The sequence below is a fragment of the Lissotriton vulgaris genome, chromosome 8 (genome assembly GCF_964263255.1).
Source record: "Lissotriton vulgaris chromosome 8, aLisVul1.2, whole genome shotgun sequence".
NCBI classification, from domain to species: Eukaryota; Metazoa; Chordata; class Amphibia; order Caudata; family Salamandridae; genus Lissotriton; species Lissotriton vulgaris.
This window is the reverse complement of record NC_141696.1, coordinates 284431865-284457433: the sequence shown is the minus strand read 5'-3', so window position 1 is coordinate 284457433 and position 25569 is coordinate 284431865. Positions and strand designations below refer to the sequence as shown.

Below are 25569 nucleotides of genomic sequence, written 5' to 3'. Positions count from 1 at the left end.
CCTCCAGTAGGTGGGAGAGTTCACTGGGTGCTACAGCAGGGCTGTGGTGCGCTTATCAGAATCACTGCTGCTTATGCAGTGTGACACAAAATGACTAAAACAACCTTTAAAAAGTATAGGTGCGAGCCTCTGAAGACTCGAGCTATGAGCTTGGCTCCGCTCAAGGTCCTCTTGAAACCTCAAGTCAAAAACAGACAAGAGTGCTCATGTGGTACCTGCCCACTTAATCAACTTTCTTTAGAATCTTCTGGTTTCAACTTACTGGAGCCTTTTACACACGTATTTATTTAACACAGAGTAACGATGGAGCTCTTCAAAGAATCCAAGACAATTTATTAACCTTGGATTTAAAATGGGAGAGAGAGGGAAAGAGACTCGTGCTGTGGTGAAATTGTGTAACTAGGAAACCTGAGACCAGTCTCTCTTAACCTGCTTGACCAAATGTATGATCCTAGGCCACAGCCAATTTCACTGTGCCTTTTTATGTCTAAACTTAAGTGAGACTTTTTTTAATGTTACTAATACCGAATATACTTATAGGGGCGATCAGACCACTCTCTCTTCAAACACTGGCCTACTACACTGACACCGTTATCACCCGAATAAAGGAGTCAATTAAGATACTTGTGGCTTGTTCTCATTCTGCTAAAACGATATGCTACCTTCCCCGCCCCAACGGCCGTCTGGCATGGTTATCTCTGCTGTGCTCTTGGGCAGCACACTCAGTACAAGCTGACAGCCTCACCGAGGCGGGACACAGCCTAACAGCGTGGTGCTTTAGTGACTTACAACAGCCAGAACCCCCTCACTCACAACACTCGACCAGCACATACCAGAAGGTTTCGCTTCAGTGCACCCCAATCCACACAATTCCTTAGATATTCCCCTGCAATAAAACCATATATTCTTTTTTTCTAATCAAAAATGTATATAATCATAATGGAAAGCACAACATTTTCTTTTATGAAACTACTTAAAACGAGCTGGTTTGTCTCTTGATGCCAAAGATGTCCTTATCAAAGTACTTGTGTTCAGAGGCAGCTGTTGAAACAATGTAATTACGTTTAAAATCAACATGTACATCTTTTAAACTGAGATGAAATAATTAGGGCTGTTAACTTCAGCAACCCTAAGCAATTCTGGAATTTCGTTTCTCTACAGTGCTCGGACAAGACTAATAAACCTGCTAAAAAAGGGAAAATGACTGGAATGGTTTTAGTAGCTTATGGAAGAAGGGCACGGATTTATTTCACCAAGCACTCACAGACTTGCTGTATTGGTTTGGGAGTAAAGCGAGGCTGCGGGGAGATTGTGTGCTTGTATTTAAATATCCATGTTAATCCAAGCCCCTTCACGAGCTACGATTAAAATGGATACTTAAACAAAACACTCAATCTGCGCGCAGCCTCACTTTACTACCAAACCAATACAGCAAGTCTGCGAACAAGGCAGATTAGCCTAAAAAACACACGCTGTGTTTTGAAACTTGCTGTATTGTTCTGACAGTAAAGCGAGGCTGTGGGGGAGATTGAGTTCTTTTGTTTAAATATCCATATTAATCGCAGCTCGTGATGGGGCTGCAATTAACATGGAAACCTAAATAAAGGCAGACAATCTCCCCCGCAGCCTTGCAGTACTAATAAAACATTACAGCAATCAGTGCGTGCGATTCAGGGCAATAGGCACACGCAAGTGGCCACATCTAAAATACTTATCTCTGCAACCTGGAAATGACCGATTTTCGCGCCGCGCGCCTATTAAAAGCGGCGGCGGCGCGAATACTGTCATGGGATGTGCCCTCTGTGAGCGCTCTGCATATGGCACTGCGCGCTCAGGGGTAGGGAAGTGCGCGGCCGCGCAGCCGCGCGGCTTATTGGGAACAGTGATGTCGTCTGGTGTCCGCGTATGCATTCATATTCTCCTTTGCCTCCTGGTCCTTGACAGCAATGCTGCTGTGGTTTGGTGTCTTCTTTGTCTCTAACTGTGGTAGCCTCGTCCTGCTTGTACTCCCTAGCAGTAATTCAGCTGGACATCGTCCTGTGGAGCTGTGGGGGGTGTTTCTATAGTCTCGTAGTACTCGAGAGAGTGCCTGTCCTATCGAAATCTTGGAAATAGTGTGCTCACCCGCTGTCTTTTCCACCTGCTGCCACGTCTTTACCATTCCCTCATGAAATAAATCCCCTGCTGTTGCTATAGACAGTGCCCGCATTACCCCCTTATCTCTGCATGGCCCCAGCCACCGCGTCCACTTAATTGGCATGTATGGGGAGTAGAGCAATGCTCCTGCCTGTTGCTGTAGGATACAGTGCCAAGCGTGGCGGGTCGAATTAATAGAGTTTAAGATACCCGTTTGTTGATCTATTCGCTCAAATATCATAGCTGGCAGCGGATAGGGGTCTGCGAACAGTCTTTCCAGGCAGAGGTTCGGGACATCTGCCCCCCTATGAATCAGGGGTGGGCTTGTGCCCCCTGTGCTACTCGGTAATACAGCTCAAAGTCCGGTGTCCCTAGTCTGCCAATATAATACGGTAGCATGAGGACCTTCCATTTTTCTCTAGCTTGCTTGCCCGCCCAGGCTAGCTTTATCATAGTTTGATGGAGCCTATGAAAGAAGGTTCTGGGCAAGACTATCGGAATGTTCATGAAAAGGAACAACATTTTAGTCTAGCCCATATTTCCACGTCCTCCTCCAGTTTGGCAATAGCTTCTATCATAGTTCTCCTTAAACACTGTGTCAGAATCCGAATGCAGCTTAATGCCCAAATACCGGAGGTAATCAGTGGTCCATTGCAGTGGGTATTCCATTTCAAATTCCGGCGTAACCGGGGTGAGAGGGAAAACAGTCGACTTCGCCCAATTGACCTTCAGTTCCAATAGAGCACCAAAATGTACCACTTCCCTTATGACCGACGTTAAGTTATTTTCGGGGTCGCAAACATACAAGGGTATCATCCGCGTAGGTTGACACTACTATCCTATACGTAGGAAACCCTATGCCTTCATTACTATGTTATTCGCGCAGAGCACATGCCAGCGGTACCGCCACCAGGGCATACAGCAGCGGTGACATGGGGCAGCCCTGCCTGGTCCCTCTGGAGATGGAGATTGGCTCAGTGACCAAATATCCCAAGCGAATGCGCGCCATCGGACGGTGATGTAGCACCCCTATTAGTTGTAAATAGACTGTCCCCAGCCCCATTCTCAACAGGACCTGCCTCATAAAGGCCCACTCCACCGAGTCGAAAGCCTTTTCCATGCCGAGAAATACTGCTATTGCCTTGTTCTCGTTTCACGTGTTGCATAGTACTGAACACTGTCCTCACGTTGTATGTGAGTTTCCTGTTTGGAATAAATACGGCCTGTTCTGGTGCCACCAAGTCCGCAGAGAGTAGAGCCAGCCTATTTGCTAAAACTTTAGCGTATATCTTGATGTCCACATTGAGTAGAGATAGGGGACGGTGCGAGCCGCACTCATCAGGGGGCTTTCCCTGCTAGGGAATGGCAACCAACAGAGCCTCCCTCATTGACTGCGGCATAGTACCAATGATGCACATATCGAATAGAGAGGACAGGTGTGGCAACAGCAGGTCCAGGATTGTTTTATAGAAAGTCACCGCCAGGCCGTCTGTCCCCAGCGCACTCGCAGCCTTAATACCTGCCAGAGCCTCAGAAATCTCATCCTTTTCTATAGGGTGCATTAAGAACTCCATTTACGTATCAGAGAGGACAAACCGCTTAATATGCTCCAGGTAATCCAGTATCTGCTCGTCCACGCTTCCAAGGCGGGAGGTGTATAATTCAGCAAAAAATTTTTGAAGCGTTCAGCGATATCCGATTCCTCCGTGAGAACAGTGCCCTCAGCAGATCTTATTTCAGAGATCTGCACCTTACCACGCTTCGGCTTCATTATCCGTGCAAGCGCCGGCCCTATCTCCCTCCCCATATGTACATGTCAACTCATATTTCCCCATGTGCTTCACTTCACTGTCGGCTGCGTCGTGGTATTCATCTATCAGTTTCTTAATCTCAGTATCTAATTCTGCATTCCCTCTCTCGACCTGCTGTTGCTCCAGGTCTGTCACCCTTCGCTCTAGGTCAGATAACCTCTTCCTGATGGCTCTGAGGCCCCCCGAATGTTTAAACATTGCTATGCCTCTTATGTATACTTTGAATGTCTCCCAGACAGTCTGGAAACTATCCACGGAGCCCACATTTATATCCAAGAATGATTCTATGGCCTCAGCAAGATCCTCCCCGAATACCGGGTCCAGCAAAGAGTAGGGAGGAAACCACCACGTAAATGATGGGATGGTGGACTTCGTAGTGGTCAGCACCATCAGCAGTAGGGAGTGGTCAGAGGGAGTACTCGGGAGTACAACGCAATGGCGGATCTGATCCAGAAAAGGGGAAGACACGAGCCAGTATCAATGCGCGTATGAATGTTATGGAAAGCTGAATGTGGAAAGCCGACCTTATCAGTATTCCCTACTCGCCCAACATCCTCAAGGTCCATGCGGACCATTATGCTGTCCAATATTCGCGCCGCTGCAACCGGCCTTCTGGGGGGCCCGCCGACCTGTCCAACTTTGGGTTACGTATCAGGTTGAAGTCTCCTCCCCATACAAACTGTGTTGCGAAACTGCTTGGTGACAGCAGCCAACTCAGGGCTGTCATAGTTGGGACCATATATATTCACCACTGTTAAGTTGAGGCCCCTCCCCTGACAGTTGAAAATCACATAGCGCCTCTACGTCAGCATGTAACAGTACCAGCTTGAAAGTCTATCTGGGGTTCACCCAAGTCAATACCCACCTAGCATGTGAGGTGAAGCCTGCCGAGTTAATGTGCCCCTGCAGTCCCCTGCTTTGAAGCATAGGGTTCAATGGTGGCAGGTGCGTCTCTTGTAGCAGGGCCACATCCTGCCTCTTCAGGTAGCTTAGCACCTTCCGCAATTTGCAGTGGTCATTAAGACTTCTAACATTCCATGAAATGACCCGGAAGGAGTCTATCGGATTACGAGTGCTACCTCTGTCATGCGCCATCTGCACCAATGCCTGTTCGGTGTCTGTGTCGCGTGGTAATGCAAGTACATGTGTGGTACACCAACAATTACAAAAGAAACCCGCCCACCTCCCCCCTACATCCCAGTCCTCCAACTGTTGCTACAAGCATCCTCTCCACCCACAGCTGACCACGCCCCACTCGGCCGCTTCCTCAACTTCCGTAAGGCGTCTTTCTGACATGTTGAGTCTTTCCGCTTGTTTATCTAGACGCTCCGCTATTATGTAAATCATTTAAGTCAGGGTGTCCATTTTGGTGCCCAGGGACGCAATGCCACTCTGTAACGATCTCTCCATAGATTTAAGAATAGTCTGTATTCGATTTTTCAGTCTGGGGAGGTGGTGGTCTGGAGGCCTCGCCCGACGTTGCGTCATGCGATTTAGATCATTTCTGGTCAAATGAGAGCTTGGGTTGTGTTTTGTCCCCACTGCCCATGGTCGCTGAGTCTTAGCACCACTCGTAGCCGGGTCTCCAGGGGGTCTTCAGCACACCAAGCAAGGCCCACGCAGACTATATGTAGTAGGCTGCGTCCCAGTCCCTATGTCCACAAGCACTAATGAGATCGTGCCGTTGCTCGGCTCATGTATATCCCTCTGGGCAAGATGTTGCGTTGCTCCGGCGCTTGCTCCTATGCAGGCAGCAGACCTCCGTATGAATCGGATCCGCTGTGTCCGGGCACCTTACGATGGCACCTCTCAACTTGCAGGGTATGTGTCTTTAGGGATACTGCAGGATATTTGGAGAATTGTTATTGGCGTTGCGGAGAGCTAAGCTCAAGCGGCCATCTTCGTTGCGAGCTAGCTCCGCTCCCCGCCCTTCTTTCGTTTCCTAGCTCCATCTGTTTGAAATGCATCGTTGCTCTTGCTTCTGCTCAGGCCATTGTCAGTATTTTCCCCAGCTTCGTTGGTTCCTTCAAGATGCGTGCGCGAAGCTCCACCGACTGGCAGTCTTCGATGATGCGCAGTCATATGCCTTGTTCATTGTCGAACTTGTCAAACTCTCAATATGTTACTAGTTTTCGCAGTCTTGTTGCGAAGTCGCGAAGGGACTCCTCTGCTCGTTGACACACGGTGTTGAATGTATGCCTCTCGAAGTCGGTGTTACTTTGCGGGTCACACTTCTCTGTGAGGCACTGTATCAGTCCCTTGTACGTCGCTATTTGTTCGCTGGGGAATGTTATGATCAGGTCCTAGACTTCATCCCCCACGAAATTTAAAAGAGATCAACATGTTTAGCCTCAGCAATGTCTGTGGCGCGCATGTAGCGTTCGAATTGCCGAATCCATCGTTCCCACCTGATGCCTGTCTGTGGTTCCGATAGGCTGAATGGTAGTGGTCTACAAAATATTGCCTGTGCGCTGCTCTTGTCACATTCGTTGCCCATCTTCCTTCTTTCCTTTAAGCTTCTGTCTTTTGTGTTGTATTTTGTTCTTTATTTCCTCTGTGTTGCAATGTCCTTTTATTTCTTTATTTTCTTTTCCTATGGCTTTTTGTTCATGCCCGGCTTAAAAATTGCTGCCAGGCCCTCCCCAACCTCTCATTGGCTGTCCCGCCTGACTCCAAGATGGCCGCTGATGTCTCGCAGATTTCGGGTTGAATCTCATACGCGGGATGCTCGGGGCTCTCCTTCAGTCAGCAGGCGGCTTTCTCCACGATCGGGTGTCTTTTTTGTATTTCCCTCACCTGACTCTCCTGGATGGGGCCGGGGTGGGTTCCCGATGTCGCTGTCGACGCTGCACATGGCCCAAGGTGGGCTCCTGGCTCCGTCTATCTTGCGATCAGGGTGAGCTCCTGATTTCGTTTCTTCTTTCTTTGTGGCCCGACAGACCAGGGTAGGCTCCTGGTTTCGCTGTCTTCTGTAGTCGGGGGGTACTCCTGACGTCAAATCGTCCACCGGCAGACCAGGGTGGACTCCTGGTTCCATGTGGACATAGTGGGCGGGGCACGCGCTTCTGGTGATAACTCCTGATCCCACCTTCGTTGCCAGTTGTTGTGTTCTTGGAGTAACTCGCTCTGAGACTGGTAGGTGCTTATTATCTTTCTTTATTCGTTGCGTATCTCCATGCCCAAATACACATCCATAACCACATGCACGGCTGTGCCCTCTGCCCTCATGTCCAGTAAATGCTCTCCTCACTCCCTGACTGGAAGTTGTGTCTAGTCTCTGTCCCCCTCCCCTTGGTCAAGTGAGTGCAGGGTCCTAGTGCACCTGACCCAGGTCACTACACTAGCACAGTATCTTCGAACATTACCAGAACTGCATCACTCTAGCATACTATTGCAGTCCCGTTGAAATGAATTGGATGAGGTAATTGTGCCTATATATCCAAGAATACCGTAAATGTGAATACGAAGGGTTAAAAGGCCAGAAACAAGATCAAGGCATGTAGCCACTACTGGGTATTCACGGGGTCTGCCCAAGGAACTGGCAGACACTGAAAATGGCTTTTTTTATGGCACTGTACTGTTTAATGAAAGGTTTGTGAAGCTATGAAAGACTAAAAAACAATGTGTCCGTAGTATCCATAGGATGTCAAAACTGTACGAACAGAGGCAGCTGGGCTTTTCATCAGACACTCGGAAACACGATATGTCCACCCAGTCAGTGTGCACTGTGGTGATCGCTGATATCCGGAATGGTATATTCCTTACCCTCTCTGTCACCTACGCCCCTTCCTCCCCATTGTTATGTTCCACGCTCTATTTGGACCCTTCGGGTGAAGCTCACTGTAGAATGTTGGCGGAGAGCTGTTGAACGGTCGAGTTTGCTCGGAGGACTTTGTCGGGTAAATACATGAAGGGAAGGCTGGTATGAGACAGGCGTGATGAAGAGACGGGTTAGAAAGACATCTCGGAGAGTCGGGTTGGCGGATAGGTGAAAAAGTGATCATGAGAGAAGGGAGGCAGTTGAGATAGTGGTGTTAAAGTGTCACCGTTTAGTATGACGATGGAGAGTGGTTACACAGTTTGTAGAGAGAGACACAAATAGGTTAGAAAAGACAGCTAAGGGAGACATGGAGGAGAAGAGGTGAGAGATATGTAGAGGATATTCTGACAGCTGAGAAAGACAAGGGAGTAATACAAGTGGTAGAAAAAGTGAATTAGAAGTAAAAAAAGAGACGGAACAGGTTAGAAAGCAAGATATGGGGAGACGCGTATTATCAGGAGATCAGCTCACAAATAGAGACATTTGGGTGAATCAGCGCCCATGCACACACTCGGGTGAGAGAGCGCAATTTGAATAAAACGTATATCCGAGCCATATTTACAAGCACATCGTATAACGTAGGAATGAAATGTATATCGTAACATGAAGTTGACACTTATAGCATAAAAGTTAACCGATGTAACCAAAGTAATATAGGAAATGTAAATGTATTTACTCTTGAACATACGTTAGATTTAGAAGCCCAGTATACATAGTGGGCTAATGTAGAAATGTGTAGAAACGCTTACGAATTGAAGAACGTGCAAAGTAGAATTCATGTACATGTGTAACTTTAAATGGAGAAACGGCGAGAAATGTAACATGGAGAGATGTGCAGAGAAAATACATAACGATGTAACGAATGAGAATGTAAAGTTATATTCTAGGTAATTTATATTCTATGTAGAATGCATTCACTTAAGCAAACGATTTACTAAATGCGATTATATATAAATATGTGTTAAAGGTTATACTGTGTAGAAAGCTTCTTGTAAGAATGTTAGAAGGGTTTAGGTCATGTGTGATTTTAACCTAGCTGACCAAGGGTTCGCAGGAGTGTAGTCCGCTGTATGTAATTTAGTGGGCTCACAGGAGTCGTGAATAGCCTTGATGTGAACGTGCGAGCCAAGGGGTCTAGTTCTTGCTAGATTTAAGGTGACAATGCCGGACGGAGTTTATGGCCTAAACGTGATAAGGGGCGCTTGGAATTTGAGTCTTGTTTTGAAATGACCATTCACAGGACCAAGAAAGGTTATGCATATAGTTGTAAAGAGTAAAGTTCTGCTGAGGTGATAGACTTTTGCTCCGAAAGGACAACTGATATGTCAATGAAGTCACCAGCAAGAAGACGAAGATGGCGCCTAAGGAGAAGGGTCAACTTAACGGACGACGGAAAGAGATGAAGCCATGGAAAAGAGCAAAGAATGAGATCATGGGGAAAGTCCGTGGTGGGCGTCGAAGGGGCGTTCCACCCACACTGTGATTGTATATTTTAGGGACAGCACCCCGGGGAGAATATAGCGAAGGGCGAAGCGAATTGCGAGAGCGAAGGCGAAGAGCTCAGAGTAGATGACTTGAGCAGATGCGCTGAGAGAGATCAGAGCGCAAGAGAGCAGTAGGCCGAGGACCCTTAGAGAGCGGATGGGTAGGCAGAGAGGGTACTGCTTCTCGATAGAAATTACCTTTAGAGGCTAAGAGAGTTAGTACTTCTTTGGAAGTCAAACTGCTGACACCTTTTTAGGTTAGGAACTTGCGAAGTAGGGATGTCACTTAGTATAGAGTAGGGACAGATTAACTTGATTATTTTTCTCTTTCTTTAGATGACGCAACGGAACAACATCATATCTATGCTTTTTAATTTGTTGATTCTCGAGCTGACTTTAATTGTATTCGTTTGTAGACTGAGGTTCTTTAGGGAATATATGTTCCTTTTAGTTCCTGTATATTTGATGAACCTTATCCTAAGAGGATTGTATATGCAACTTTTCTTAATTTTATATTAAATCTTTTAACCCTTATCAGTTGTAAGTGGTTCTTCAGAGTTGCGTCAGTTTATGGGGTTTATCTAACCTATGCGGGGTTTGTCTTTTACTCAATGACTGAAAACAACCGATCCAAAATTGACGAATGAGATAAGTTATTAAATTGATCATAAAAAGATATTAAAATCTCATTCCCCGCAGTTGGTAGCAGAGAAAGATGGTTTTCTTCTTGAGGAAGACAACCTAGGTCAGGTCTAGATTACCCCAAGGTCCCTAGTCATCGACGACCAGAAGAAGAATCCCTGCCGAAGACGGTGCTGACGGTGCGTCGAGAGAAAAGCAGCAGAGTCGGTCGAGAGTGAGTATAAGGGTCATGCGTTGTAAGATTGCGGTATTTTGTGTTGTACCTGTGTTGTAATGTCAAGCGGAGTTGAATGCCTGTAGTGTGATTGAGGGAAGGTTGTGAGCGCGCGCAACCGGATAAAATCTTAAGTTCAAGGAGAGCTTAAGTGGTTCGGGTGTATCGAACACCCAGAGTAATTTGTCTACCATTGAAAAGGGGGTCATGAGGTACCATTGATCGCCCGACAGACCGATGATAGGGGGAGCGTAAGAGTGAGTGTATGAGTAACGGACGCTGGTCGTACGTTTACTGTGTGTAAGTAACCTATCAGTTGAGGCAAGCGTCTGACCGTAAGAGGGAAGATGTTTCGCCAGTTGAGGTGACAATTATAGTTAGACTGTGGCCGTACAGTCAGAGAAAAGTGATCGCTTGGACGGAAGTAGTCATTTTTCGGTGTATGAATGAAACGCATGCAAGATCGTGAGACGAATTGAGAACGGAAGGAAATTGCTGCAAAGAGAACGAGTGACGTCAACGTAGAGCCGCTCTGAGATTGGTCGGTCAGCGTAGAATCGCGCTGGGATAGGCCGATTAGCGAGAGTCTCGTAGGGATTGGTTGGTTTGTCATCGGGACGTAAATAAGGAAGAGAGTAGAGGAAATTTGTAGATTATCGAAAATGAGGTGTTTTAAACGTTTAAGGGCGATCTTTAAGAGAGATAGAGGAAACTTGTATGCCGGAGAAGAAGCTCCACCAGAAGGCACACCAGCTTATCATATGGCAGTAAATGTAGGCTTACACTCGATATTATGGATCTCCGAGTGGAATAAGCTAACAGAAGGGAATAAGGAACTGACGTTTCCGAGATACGGGACGTTTAAATTGGAAGTATTGAACCAACTGAAAGCGGTAATGCTTGCAACAAGACCTCTACCGAGGCCAACACAGTTCGAAGCCCTTAGTGCATGGTTTAGAGCAGCACATGAAAAGAGCTTAAAGAGGCGCCAGGAAAGAGTGAGGCGATCGGTAAAAGCAGTGCAGGATGCTAAATGGGACGAAGAAGCCAAAAAGTGGAGGGTACAAAAGATAGAGGCAGACAAACTGTTCACAATGCTAGAAGCTACGGGAGAAAAGAAACCTCTAGAAGAAGATGAGGATAGCGAGCCAGATGAGGATCTAATAGAGAGACTACTAACAGATAGACCACCTCCGTACAGCGGAGAAGCCGAAAGTCCTGTACTACAACAAGGGGACGGAGCTAGATGGGGGGGAATATAAATCGCTTCCAGTAACAGAGTGGGATGCCAAGAAGGGTGAGGAAGTACCTCAATCTAGTTCCGAACAGAGGGTAGTAGGAAGATTCGTGGTCCAGAAGGTGCCAGAAACGCAGTATGCAAGGTCGTATCAAATGCCAGATGCTCTACAAGTACCTGTTACCATAGGGCCTATAGTGTCAATCTACAACCCAGAAGGGGTCCAGCAGGAGGAACAGGCACGATGGGACAGAGAAAGGGCAGAGACAGGGGGAAGGAATAACACAACCAATTCCCAAAGGCAGTTGTCAGGACCAATGAGTCGGAGTACCCCACTAGATTCTGCAACGGGTCCCTGGGTAGAACAAGGGGGCCAAAGAGGACAGATGGATTTAAGGGGACCGAAACCGAAATCCTATAAGGAATTAAGGGAATATTTGAGAGAATGGGATACTGCCGAAGAAACTGAGAATAAGAAATTAGAAACAGGAGCAGAATGGAGTGATCAGGATAACAGGATCCTCTCTCATTGTGGAGCTGGCGAAAGCAGCCCAGAGTGGGAGAGAGGGAGTCAAGGAAGCAGAGGAGATACTTGCCATATTACCAGCGGCAATGGGCAAATGTGTAACAACAGAAGTACAGGGTGTGGGGAGGTGCCTCGCGTCACCTTTAGTGAGGGAGAACGAAGGACGCAGGAGTATCGAAATAGTTTCAGATGCACTCACCATGCCCCAGAAGAAAATGCGCGACATTGGAATCACGGTAACATGGAGAGTCGTGAAACGTCTCGACATGCCTCCGGTGATCACAAACGAAATCACGGGAACATGGAGAGCCGCGAAGGGTCTCGCCATGCATCCGGTGAACACGAACGAAGTCATGAGAATATAGGGAGTCGCGAAACGTCTCGCCATGCATCCGGTGATCACGAACGAGATCGCGGGAACATGGAGGGCCATGAAGGATCTTATCGGTTGTTGAGCGACACCAGACAGCAAGCGAGTTACAATGGTTTAGAACAGCACGGTGGATCCTATATCGTATCTGGAGACACCGAGCCAGAAAGACGGAATGTAGTGATGGGGAATGGAGCAATGTTCCACCACACCCCAAGGGAAGATGGAAAGGCTTGGGATCTAGAGAGGTGGGAACAAAGAGATGGAAGAAAAACTCCTCATAACTCACCTGTGCTTAGGCGTAGGGCGCATAGTGGAGGTGAGAGGGATGTAAGAGAACAACCTAGGACTGACGTACTGAGAGCTGAAATAAAAGCAAGACGGATTGATGTAATGAGTTTAAAATCAGACTTGGATGAAATAATTGACGGCACTGTGGCAATAGAAAGGTTAGAGCTGTACGAACCAGATGAAATACTGTTTTTATCTAAGGATGTTACTCGGAAGGCAAGGGCAGCTCATGAGAAATTATCTGAATTAGCAGACAAGTATATGATAGACATGTCACGAACTAAAGCCTTACAGGCCAACCATAGGCTGAATTGCACAGATCGAGATCTAGATGAGCGTAGGACGATTGGGCTAAGAGTACACATAAGGGAACTGATCATGTGTATTAGGATATGGAGAGATCTGGATAGATGGGAGGAAAAATGGTCCAAGAGGGGATCTGTTAGAAGGAGTGCACTTGTGAAGTCCCAGGATGGAGACCTAATGCGAATGGAAGCTTTCCCTTTGCGAGAAATCGCGAACGGAAACTACGTTCATGTACCTTGGAGTAGGGGGGATTTAGCGGCATTCACTAATTCTTTCCCCAAGTTAAGAGAGAACCCCGTAGAGTGGTACAAGCAGGTAGAGAGGTTCGTGAAGATCTCTAAGGTGCTGTGGATCGATTTGAACACCTTGTTCGATATCGTAGTACCCGGAGATTTGTGGACGGCATGCAAACTTAGTATCGAATGGCCCACTTGTGAGCCTCCGAGAGATGCCCAGACAAACGGCCCGTCAGATAGAGTCATGGAAAAGTACGAGAGGGTAATTGCATGGTTAAAAGAGAAAGTGCCAGTGCAAGACATAGACTGGGTTAAGATAGATCGAACAACTCAGGAACCTAAAGAGACAGTTCACGAATTCTACGAGAGATTGCTGAAAGCATTTAAACAGTATAGCGGGTTGGATGTCATGGATCCTAAAGACATAGGACAGTTTGTGTCGAAGTTTGTTCTAGGATTGAGACCAGACATAAGCCTAATGATACAACAGCATTTGATTTGTTGGCAGAACAAACCGTTAGATGAGATTCTGAGATATGCAAGGTACTGTAGCGACGAAATAGACTCAAAAGCAAAGAAACTTAAAGAAAAGCTGATGTTGGTGCAGATGCAATCAGCTGGAAAGGGTGGACAGCGGCAACAGGGAACAGGAACACCAGTAAAGAAACAGAATAATCAGAGCAGAGATGAGGAAGAAAGACCGAGACCGAGAATGGATATCGCGACACTGAAAAAGACAACGAGGTGTCATCAGTGTAACGAGGTGGGACATTGGAGACGCGAGTGTCCATATAATGTCGAGACGGGGGAATTAGAACAGGAGGAGGATGAGGTTCAACCCAGCATGGTAAAGGGAACAGCAGTCCCGAAGGGAAAGTTTATCAAAGGGGGGAAACAGACTCCTCGAGCCCCGTTTCCTCAGCCGCCTCGCATTACAAATAGAGGAAAAACCTATAGACAAATGCCATTGTTCCTCGGAGGAGAAGAATGCTACTACGTTGATCCTCTTACAGGGCAACGAGTGAATAGAGAAGAAGACTGTACTCTAGGTGCAGCCCTGGAAGTAGATCAGAGAGGACCCTACGTAGAGGCTGAAGTAGCTGGATGTCCTACGACCTTTTTGGTAGACACGGGGGCCACTAGATCCACGTTGAGATCAGCGGTAGTCCCAGGTTTGCCAATGTCGGGAGAGACGATACAGGTGGTAGGAGTCGCAAACAGGAGGATGACGAATCCTTTGACAGAACCAGTATCAGTGAAGATAGGGAATTACAGTGATGAACATCAGTTTGTAATCTGTGATTCTAGCCCTGTGTGTCTGTTAGGAAGAGATCTGTTGTGTAAACTAAATTGCACAATACACTGCACACCTGAAGGAGTAGAAGTGCAGACCAATGATGAGGATGCCGATTTTAAAGTTGTAAACTCACAGGAATGTGTGGAACTATATCCTACCCTAACGGTGGAGGAGCTTCCACAGGACTTGAGGGAGAAAGTGTCAGCTGAGGTGTGGGATTTTACTGGAGAAGAAATAGGATTGATTAAAGGGGTAGAACCAGTAAAGATCATGGTAAGACCCAATGCCGAGTATCCGAGAATACCACAATATAAGTTGACACCGGAGACGATTGCAGGAATAAAGCCTGTGATCGAATCCATGATTAAGCAGGGAATACTGAAGGAGATTGTGGGAAGTCCATGTAACTCCCCGATTATGGGTTTACAGAAGCCTAGTGGAAAATACAGAATAGTGCAGGATCTTCGAAAGATTAATAATATTGTTGTCTCATGTTGTCCAGTGGTACCGAATCCATCAGTGATATTATTCCAGATACCGTTCCAAGCTGAATGGTTCACCGTAATAGATTTGTGCCAGGCTTTCTTTTCGATTCCTTTAGATGAAGAGAGCCAGTATCTTTTCGCTTTTAAGCTGGAAGATCGCGTTTTAACATGGTGTCGTATCCCTCAGGGGTATACAGAAAGCCCATCGATTTTTAACCAGCTACTGAAGAAGAATCTTGAAAGTCTAGTACTGCCCAAGAACTCGGTTCTAGTCCAGTACATAGACGACCTCCTAGTTGCGTCAGAAACTGAGGAAGCTTGCAAAGTAGACACCATTACCTTACTAAATCACTTGGCCGAGAACGGACACAAGGTGTCTCCAAGTAAATTGCAGTATTGTAAGACTGAAGTGCAATACTTGGGCCATAGGATTGAAAAGGGAAAGCGGAAAGTGTCTCCAGACAGAATAGAGGCGATCATGAAAATGAACGCGCCTACAACACAAAGAGAAGTCAGGATGTTTTTAGGCATGGTCGGTTATTGTCGGCAGTGGAAAGCCAACTTTTCACTAAAGGCAAAACCGTTATTACAACTGACGCACAAGGGAGTAAGTGATCCGGTACCATGGGACAAAGATTGTTTGATGGCATTTTTGCAGCTGAGGGAGGACTTATGTCGTGCCCCGGCTTTAGGAATGCCTGATTACACAAAGCCATTCTTGCTTTACTGCTGCGAAAGAGAGGGATGCGCTTTAGCAGTTTTGGCCCAGTTACATGGAAATGCGCGTAGGCCAGTTGCGTATTTTTCGGCTACATTAGATCCAGTAGCCGCAGCGTTGCCCGGATGTCTCAAATCCGTTGCTGCAACGGGTGTCAGCATTGAACGTTGTGAAAGTGTGGTAATGGGACATTAGTTAGTGGTGTACGTACCGCATTCTGTAGAATTGTTAATGACCAGGACTAAGACTCCGCATCTGACAAATAGCAGGCTCACACGCTACGAGCAAGTCATACTGGCTGCCGAGAATGTGACCCTAAAGAGATGCTCCGTCTTGAATCCTGCAACTTTGATGCCACTTCCAAATGAGATTGATGATGAAATTTGTACAGATCATGGCTGCCTTGATGTGACTGAACTATGCACCAAACCGAGACCAGATATCGTGGATGAGCCATTGACTGACCCCGATGAAATATTCTTCGTTGATGGTTCATGCGTAAGAGACGATATTGGTCAGCTGAGGGCAGCTTATGCAGTTTGTACTATTACCAGAGTTGTGGAAGCCGCCTGCCTGGAAGGAGTACATTCCGCTCAGGTAGCTGAAATTATTGCTTTGACCCGTGCCTGTTTAGCAGGTAACAAAATTCGAGTCACCATATACACCGATAGCCAGTATGGTTTCGGGGTAGTTCACGATTACGGGCAGTTATGGTCTCAAAGAGGTTACATGACCTCCTCGGGTTCCCCAATTAGGAATGGAGAATTCGTGAGATTATTGTTAGAAGCATTGCAAGGTCCGTCAGCCATAGCAGTTGTCAAATGTGCCGCGCACACGAAGAACGTAGACTTTGTGTCGCAAGGCAACCGTTATGCTGACGAGGTAGCGCGTTATTGCTCAGAACAAGGTTATTCTCACACCAATGTAGAAGTGGGGGGAATACAGGAAAGAACTGAATTGACAATGTTGTTAGACACTGTAGACACGTGGGATGAGCTAAAGAGTGTTCAGGAAAATGCACCAGAGGATGAGAAAAAGGGCTGGGAGACAGCTGGATGTACTAGAAGTGAGATGAATTTTTGGATCTCTGCAGATGGGAGAGCAGTTTTACCAAACGAGCTTGTTAATCCAATGGCAAGGAAATTGCATGGATCAGCACACATAGGTAGAGATGCTATGGTGAGAGTATTCAGACAAACGTGGTTTAACCCGAAGTTTAGAGTAGCGGCAGAAGCAGTATGTCAGCGATGTGCGATCTGTCAGCAGCTAAACGTAGGAAAGAGAACACCAGTCACATTGAGTCACATTGGGAGGTCTGGGGGGCCTTTCAATAGAATGCAGCTGGACTTTATTGAAATGCCCAAGTGCAATCGACTCAGATACGTTTTAGTGATTGTCTGTATATTTTCTAGATGGGTTGAAGCTTACCCGACACGTAGGTGCGATACACTCACAGTAGCGAAATTGTTACTTAGAGAGTTAATACCGAGGTTTGGAGTGCCATCCTCTTTGGAATCGGACAGAAGAACTCATTTTAACAGCGAAATAGTGAAGATGTTGTGCTCAGCTTTGGGTATCGATCAGAAGCTCCATTGCAGTTATCGACCAGAAGCTTCAGGGATTGTAGAGCAAATCAACAGCACGATAAAGTCCAGACTCGCCAAAGTTTGTTCATCAACATCCCTGAGTTGGCCAGACGCACTTCCATTGGTTCTTATGAGCATACGTAGCACACCCGATAGGAAAACAGGCCTCTCTCCACATGAGGTGCTAATGGGGAGAGCTATGAGATTGCCATCGGTTCCGACTGCAGTGTTGTTGAACATCACAGACGATTTGATCTTGGACTACTGCAAGGGACTATCTGATGCCATTAATTCTGTGTCCCTCCAGGTCCAGGCTGCAGAGGTTCCATCAGCACAAGACTTGTGCCATGACCTGTGTCCGGGGGACTGGGTCCTGGTGAAGAAGCACGTTAGAAAGAACTGTCTAGACGTGCGTTGGCGAGGACCGTTTCAAGTCATACTTGTTACGAACACTGCAGTAAAGTGTGGAGGCCTGCCAAACTGGATACATGCTTCACACACCAGAAGAGTGCCAACACCTCTGGAAGAAACAGCTCCTCTCTCGGATGAGAATCCAGCGGAAAGCGGAGAAGCCACAGAGGGGGAAAGCCAAGCTGTAGAGGGGATCGAAGAGGTTGAGCCGGTGTCGGAACAGGTTGACGACGGTCAGGACACCAGTGGGACCGAAGTCGCCTCAGGAGAAGAAAGTAATTGGGAGTCCGAATCAGATACCGAACAAGCTGAGAGTGACCAAGAGATAAGTCCAAGAACAAGGAGTAGGAGGACAAGGAGTGACGAAGCTAGTTGGCCGGAGAGAAGGAGAAGGCCAAGCTTAAAAGCAGATCAAGAAAGAACCCTTGTCCCGATCGCTGAAGAGTCGGACCAAGAAGAAGAAACTACAGACTCAGGCACTGAGAGTCCAAGGAGATCAAGAAGGGTACGTGTGCCCTGCAGAAGGTACGCCACCCCAGAGTGGACCTATCTAGCAGATGTCTTGGGGACAGAAATCTGGGAGAGTGAAAGAAGTGAAGGTAATCGATCTCGATCCATTTGTGGCAGTGGAGATATGGATGTTGACGCCTGGACTCGAGACAGAGGGGTTACTGACCTTCACACTTCCCATACCCCCATACCTAAGTCGGATCAAAGATCTAGTGCTAAATCGATTACAGTTTCCAACTTTTGGTCATCAAATTCCAGAAGAAGAAGAAAAAGTTGTTCGTTTTGAACTATTGGAACTTGTTGTTAAAGCTGCAGGTACGAGAATAATTGTTGATGCATAAAGACTTTTGTATATAAGCTATAAAGAAGAAGATAACCTAGAGCTGAGTGGAAAGAAGAATAAATTTAGGGATTACATTTAGAGGACGGAGAAGGGTTAGGGTTGTCTGTTGCTAAAGAGAAAAAGACATTGTTGTGAAAAGAGACTTTTGTTGATAAAGAGCACTTTATAAACTGAGAGATCGAACAAGGCAAATAAAGCAAAGACTGAAAAGAGAAACTTTCCTCGCAACGGAAGGAGTTACGCTGTTTTGATAACATGGAGAACGGCAACCCAAACCGAAAAGCTAGATGCATAGTAGGTACACTAATAGCAGTAGTAATTTTTCTCATTATTACAGTAGTTACCACTACAAATGCATATGCCAAATTGTTGTACGAGTATATCGATGCCATGGAGGCCAAAGAATGTTACGTTTGCATGCAATTGCCGGCTTCCGTAGACGAAGGCATCCGATATCATCATCTCCCACTGACTTATGGGATAACATGTAGTTTACTGCTTAGTATATTTTATGGTAGGGAAGGATTTGAGTACTACTTTTCAAATTATGATTCGGTACTGCCTGAAGTTCCGAATTATAAACAAATGAATAAGTGGGACTATTATAAAAAGGAGGATAGACTAGCTAAATTCTTTCTTCCTTGGGATACATTAGATACATCATACGCACGCAGAAATAATCTGACTTGCAAAGTGTCAGAAGTAGAGAAAAAGTTCATAGGACAAGTAGACGACAGATACAGAAGGCAGAAGATTCTGAAAATGTCAGGACAGTGGAAAACAGATTGGACCGAAGAAGAAAAAGCACACAAGAAGAAGGGTAGCAATGGTCCAATAGCTTTGGATAGAACGCAGAAAGGGAAGTTATGTTTAACTCGAAGCAAGACGTATTATGAAAGTGTATTTGTAGGTGAAGTAAATTGCGAACATGCTTTTAGGTTAGAGTACTACACGAAGGATTTTATGAAAGGGATGCAAGCGATTCCAAATGTATATTTTGTATGTGGAAGAAATGCCTATGTAAAACTACCTGACAATTGGTATGGTTCGTGTTACTTGGCAATTGTCTTCCCCAAAATATATCATGCAAAGGATTTAGCGATCATAGAAGGAAAGGCTTCGACAAGAACGAAAAGGGAAGTAGGAGATGCAGAAGTAGTTGCAGACATATTTGGAGCGATGTTTCCTATGTTAGGTTTGATACTTAACGATGTTAAGATCAGGAGACTAGCTACAGTCGTAGATAGATTATCTGCAAGTACTGCAAGGTCATTAATGTTAGTAGAAGGAGAGATGCAGTCGATTAGAGCAATGGTTCTTCAGAACCGACTTGCTTTAGATGTACTGCTAGCAAAAGAGGGCGGAGTTTGCAAGGCTTTGAAGGTCCAAGAATGTTGTACTTACATTCCTGACAATTCAAAACCACTTGAGAAAGTCATACAGAACATTACACAGATACATAAAGAAATCGAAGATTTATCAAGAACAAATGTTTGGGAAAAAGTAGGTCATGGAGTAGGAAAGGTTGGAAGTTGGTTTGCCAACCTTGGTAAAAGTATAATATGGTATATATTAAAACCCGTATTGATAGTATTGATTTGCATAATCACAATATTAGGGTTAGTGAAATTGTATAAATGGTATAGGTCGAACCGGTTACAAAGATCCATGAGAGAGCAAGAAAGGAGATTAGCTGCTTTACAAGATCAACAGTACAAAAGTTTAAGAGCTCTCGAAACGATAAAAAGAGGGAATATTGTAACTAGTTCTGTGTAAGGGTGCTATTCAAATTGCATTTAGTGATGACTCCCAGAAGTCATCAAAGGGGGGAACTGAGAGAGCGCAATTTGAATAAAACGTATATCCGAGCCATATTTACAAGCACATCGTATAACGTAGGAATGAAATGTATATCGTAACATGAAGTTGACACTTATAGCATAAAAGTTAACCGATGTAACCAAAGTAATATAGGAAATGTAACTGTATTTACTCTTGAACATACGTTAGATTTAGAAGCCCAGTATACATAGTGGGCTAATGTAGAAATGTGTAGAAACGCTTACGAATTGAAGAACGTGCAAAGTAGAATTCATGTACATGTGTAACTTTAAATGGAGAAACGGCGAGAAATGTAACATGGAGAGATGTGCAGAGAAAATACATAACGATGTAACGAATGAGAATGTAAAGTTATATTCTAGGTAATTTATATTCTATGTAGAATGCATTCACTTAAGCAAACGATTTACTAAATGCGATTATATATAAATATGTGTTAAAGGTTATACTGTGTAGAAAGCTTCTTGTAAGAATGTTAGAAGGGTTTAGGTCATGTGTGATTTTAACCTAGCTGACCAAGGGTTCGCAGGAGTGTAGTCCGCTGTATGTAATTTAGTGGGCTCACAGGAGTCGTGAATAGCCTTGATGTGAACGTGCGAGCCAAGGGGTCTAGTTCTTGCTAGATTTAAGGTGACAATGCCGGACGGAGTTTATGGCCTAAACGTGATAAGGGGCGCTTGGAATTTGAGTCTTGTTTTGAAATGACCATTCACAGGACCAAGAAAGGTTATGCATATAGTTGTAAAGAGTAAAGTTCTGCTGAGGTGATAGACTTTTGCTCCGAAAGGACAACTGATATGTCAATGAAGTCACCAGCAAGAAGACGAAGATGGCGCCTAAGGAGAAGGGTCAACTTAACGGACGACGGAAAGAGATGAAGCCATGGAAAAGAGCAAAGAATGAGATCATGGGGAAAGTCCGTGGTGGGCGTCGAAGGGGCGTTCCACCCACACTGTGATTGTGTATTTTAGGGACAGCACCCCGGGGAGAATATAGCGAAGGGCGAAGCGAATTGCGAGAGCGAAGGCGAAGAGCTCAGAGTAGATGACTTGAGCAGATGCGCTGAGAGAGATCAGAGCGCAAGAGAGCAGTAGGCCGAGGACCCTTAGAGAGCGGATGGGTAGGCAGAGAGGGTACTGCTTCTCGATAGAAATTACCTTTAGAGGCTAAGAGAGTTTGTACTTCTTTGGAAGTCAAACTGCTGACACCTTTTTAGGTTAGGAACTTGCGAAGTAGGGATGTCACTTAGTATAGAGTAGGGACAGATTAACTTGATTATTTTTCTCTTTCTTTAGATGACGCAACGGAACCACATCATATCTATGCTTTTTAATTTGTTGATTCTCGAGCTGACTTTAATTGTATTCGTTTGTAGACTGAGGTTCTTTAGGGAATATATGTTCCTTTTAGTTCCTGTATATTTGATGAACCTTATCCTAAGAGGATTGTATATGCAACTTTTCTTAATTTTATATTAAATCTTTTAACCCTTATCAGTTGTAAGTGGTTCTTCAGAGTTGCGTCAGTTTATGGGGTTTATCTAACCTATGCGGGGTTTGTCTTTTACTCAATGACTGAAAACAACCGATCCAAAATTGACGATGAGATAAGTTATTAAATTGATCATAAAAAGATATTAAAATCTCATTCCCCGCACGGGTGATGGGTGGGGCAGCATTGCCAGAACGAAAACTTTCTCACTACATGAATTTTTAAGGTAACTTTTCTGACGAAACCACTAGATGGCAGGATATGCAAACTTTTTGAGTCTACAATGCTTTGCTATGCAAAAAAAACTCACAAAAAAACGCTGTTTTTTTGAGTTGCTGATTTGATTAGCTGTTCTATTTAAGTGCCCGTGTTTTCCTCTAGTTTTGTCGTCTGTTAGTTTTGTCGTCTGTTTTCTCTGAAACATGTGTTTAAAATGTCCAGTTTATATGATCTTTTCCTGAAACTCGGAGAAATATATGAAGGGCGTTTGGCAAATCAGTAATACACGGTTTAGTATCAAAGCTTAAATCACTACGAAAGAGTTTGGGCTTTATTTTGCAAGCAGACTTGTTTTAATCTAGTTATTGGAAATTGTAGGTAAAGCTAACAATTGTGTGTTAAAAACAATCAAGTATATGTTGAACGACCTTTGTGTGTGAATGCTGCTTCCACCATTTACAAATCTATCCCTTTTCTCTTTATTCTATTAAGAAAATACAGCTGTAAATTACTTATTAATCCTCTTACTCCCATGCATGTCTGCTGTATGTCTAATATTAGCTGCTGCCCGGAAGGGGCTGCAGCTGTCTGTGCTTCTTTTTGGCATTTTACTCTGACCTCCCACCATATTTTCCCTAGGCAGCACTATTTTTATACCATTTGGTAATAGTCTTCAACTCTCCTATTACCATCTTTCTACGTCTGTGAGGACTTTGTTACTTTTATGTAGCAGTAATTTACCAGGCTTAAATTTTCATTCATTGTTTCTGTGAGCAGCATCTATTGTATTAGTTGAATCCTCCCCCATCCCCCCCCCCCCCCCCCCCCCCCCCCCCAATAAGTAGATCTGCAAAACTTGGGTTCAAATGCTGGATACTGTCTTACAGTGACTAGCTTTCGACTTTTACCGGAGAATCCTTCTCTGGAAGACCATATAGGGGTTCTTCACTATCATAAATTGGGAACCATCTAAATTTCTTGGTCTTTCTTCCATCACGCTGATAAAGCGCGCAGTTCACCCGACTCAGTTTATCATACTCACCTGAGCCCATAAAACAAACAAACTTGTATGTGAGTCTAACCAGGTAACCTGTGCACTTTTCTAATCAGTGATTTAGGAATTTCATTTAGGACCTATACCATTGACTTACCAATCCTTGTAGTCGGTACCTAAAGTCCTAAGGGATCAAGGGTGTTGGCATAATAGGAAAATAACGTTTGCACTTGTATAATAACCACAGACTCGGGAAGTTTAAAATCTTTATCTAAGTTTCTTAAATAGTCATGATCCAAAGATTAAACACCAACAGACTTTCAATTATGAAGATCAGAATTAATATGTAACTATGCAAAAGATGTATTAAACGGTTTTCGAACATTTAGCAGTAAGGGAGGGTAAAGAGAAGGAACATGATATGTGATCAAACGATTTAACAAAAGGGAGGGTAAGGGAAAAAGAAATACGTAATCAAAACTGTATCAAGATATCAACAATAGGGAGGGTAAGAAAGGGAACATATGTCAAACTTTTAAAGGTAGTAAGGGTAAAGAGAAGGAAATAATACAATGACGAACCAACACGGATTTATAATTACCTTGAATGGTGTAAAGACCAAACCCTGGCCACGGGCTGGACAAAGGACAGAACCCCGAAAATGCAGGCGCCAGCAAGGCAAGCAGGTGCAGACCAGAATTGAGGACAGATAAGCCAAATTGGATCAGGACAGGACCACCAAAGGTTAAGACCGGCACCCGCAGTTAAGTTGCAACGCCTGCGCAAGTCCCTCTCTGCAGCTAACAGCCAGAACCCCGATTGGGTTATTGTTTTTCCCGACAAAGTGCTTCGCCAGCACTTCAGCTCCCGGAACCCCGATTGGGTCAGGGAATCTTCTGACAGAGTACTCCGCAGCCCTCTGTTCTTGGTCACCTATTGAGTGCGTTGGGTCAGTGACAGGTGAGCTATTCGGACAAGTCGAACAATCTAACTAGCTAAACCTACCCTAGTTATACTATTTTCAGGTCAGTGTACCACCCCCCAATGTTGCAAGTGTAAGGATCCCCAATTTTGATTGGACAACAGAATGAGAAGTCATCACACCATACCAAAATGATACTTTTTCTTTTGAATATTAATGTTAGCATTCCCGCCCTTTCATTTTATTTTCTCACATATGTTTTATTCCACCCGACAATGACTGTTCCAATATTGGTTACAATTTAGTTCATATGAGAACTCTGCTTCCTCTGTAGAGTTCAGGAGGTGAGTATCGCGGGCGCATCTTGGTCAAGACTGTCCCTGGCACTCATTCAATGCCATGACTCAATGGTTTTTCAGTCTCTGGTGCGCAGGCTCAAAGGTTTCAATATGGAGTGCAGTGGATTTCAAAATGGAGTCAGATACATTTCAGACCCAAACACTAGCGGATAGTAAAGCAGAACGAAACCGTTTTAGAACTAAGAATAAATGAATGCACTGTATACCACTTATCTCTACCCCATTCCCATTACTTTATTTAACTATTGCGTTAGTGTTAAGCATAACGAACAGCTTAGCAGAAGCAGCAGTGCAAGCTTCATGAATGCTGTAACACAGAGCAGCCATCTTAGTACTAGTGCGCAGAAGCAAATGTTTCCCTCCAAGCGAAAGATATGTCATGTCACGTGAGTGTGACAGACGCATGCACAGTAAGAAATCCTGCGTAGCAGCAGCCATATTATTGCAAGCGGATTAGCATTATTAAAAGCACATTTGCAAGCCTCCCTCAGATGTCGTGTAATGCGATATTAATAATACAAACATGTTGATTAGTACATTAACGTTATGTCGAGAGGACTGAATTCAAACAAGTCGCGTTACATGTGAATCCTTGCTCCATCAACGCCACTGATCCTGCTCCATCGTCCCTGCCTCTTTCTTTCTCACCACCTTTCTCCTCATTAGGAAATTACTAGAGGACCAAATTCTGTGGTCTCGCATCCTATAGTGCAGCAGAGCTTCCAGGCGATACTGTTGTATCTCAGCTTCCTCTGCGAGCAGTGGTACCTATTTACAGGTGACGTTGTGCCATCATTTTCTCTACTGCACTCTGGATTACTGTCCGAGGTGTTGTGCCTGTGCAAACTTCAGGATTAGATGATGGTGTTTGTTCTCTTTGAGGGGTTACCTTGTTAACACTTAACTTTGGAAGGAGTACCTGAAGCTTTCACCAGAGCTGTGCATGCAAGTGTCTTCCAGAGTGAACAGTTTGCTCTGCCCAAGGTTGTGGCATTTTTGAGACACATGTCAATTTTGCAGATAGGTCTTATCTTCAGTCTGGTCTCCACTAACTCTGAAAACATTAGTGTGTTTTTGCCAGTTGCCAGCTGAAGACCAATTTCTCTGGTCTGCGGTAGTGTCTTTGCTCCTACCCCCAACCATCCTTTTTTGTTGCATAATATTTGTTTAAAATTCACCTTTAACATAGCCCTCCTTTTAATTTTTCTGCTTATGCACCACAACTATTCATGATCAAATGTGCTGTGTTATCATTTGGTCTTTTTTCTCATGCCCAGGTTGTGATCTCCTCATCCTCTCTGTGCTGCTGAATCTTTGAA

At 44.9% G+C, this 25569-nt stretch overlaps 1 protein-coding gene across 3 annotated transcripts in view; it reads left to right on the top strand.

Moving 5' to 3' along the window:
• Nucleotides 1-25569, top strand: part of USP25 (ubiquitin specific peptidase 25) — a 469204-nt gene that overhangs the window by 202660 nt on the left and 240975 nt on the right. The gene's annotated exons all lie outside the window — the stretch shown is intronic.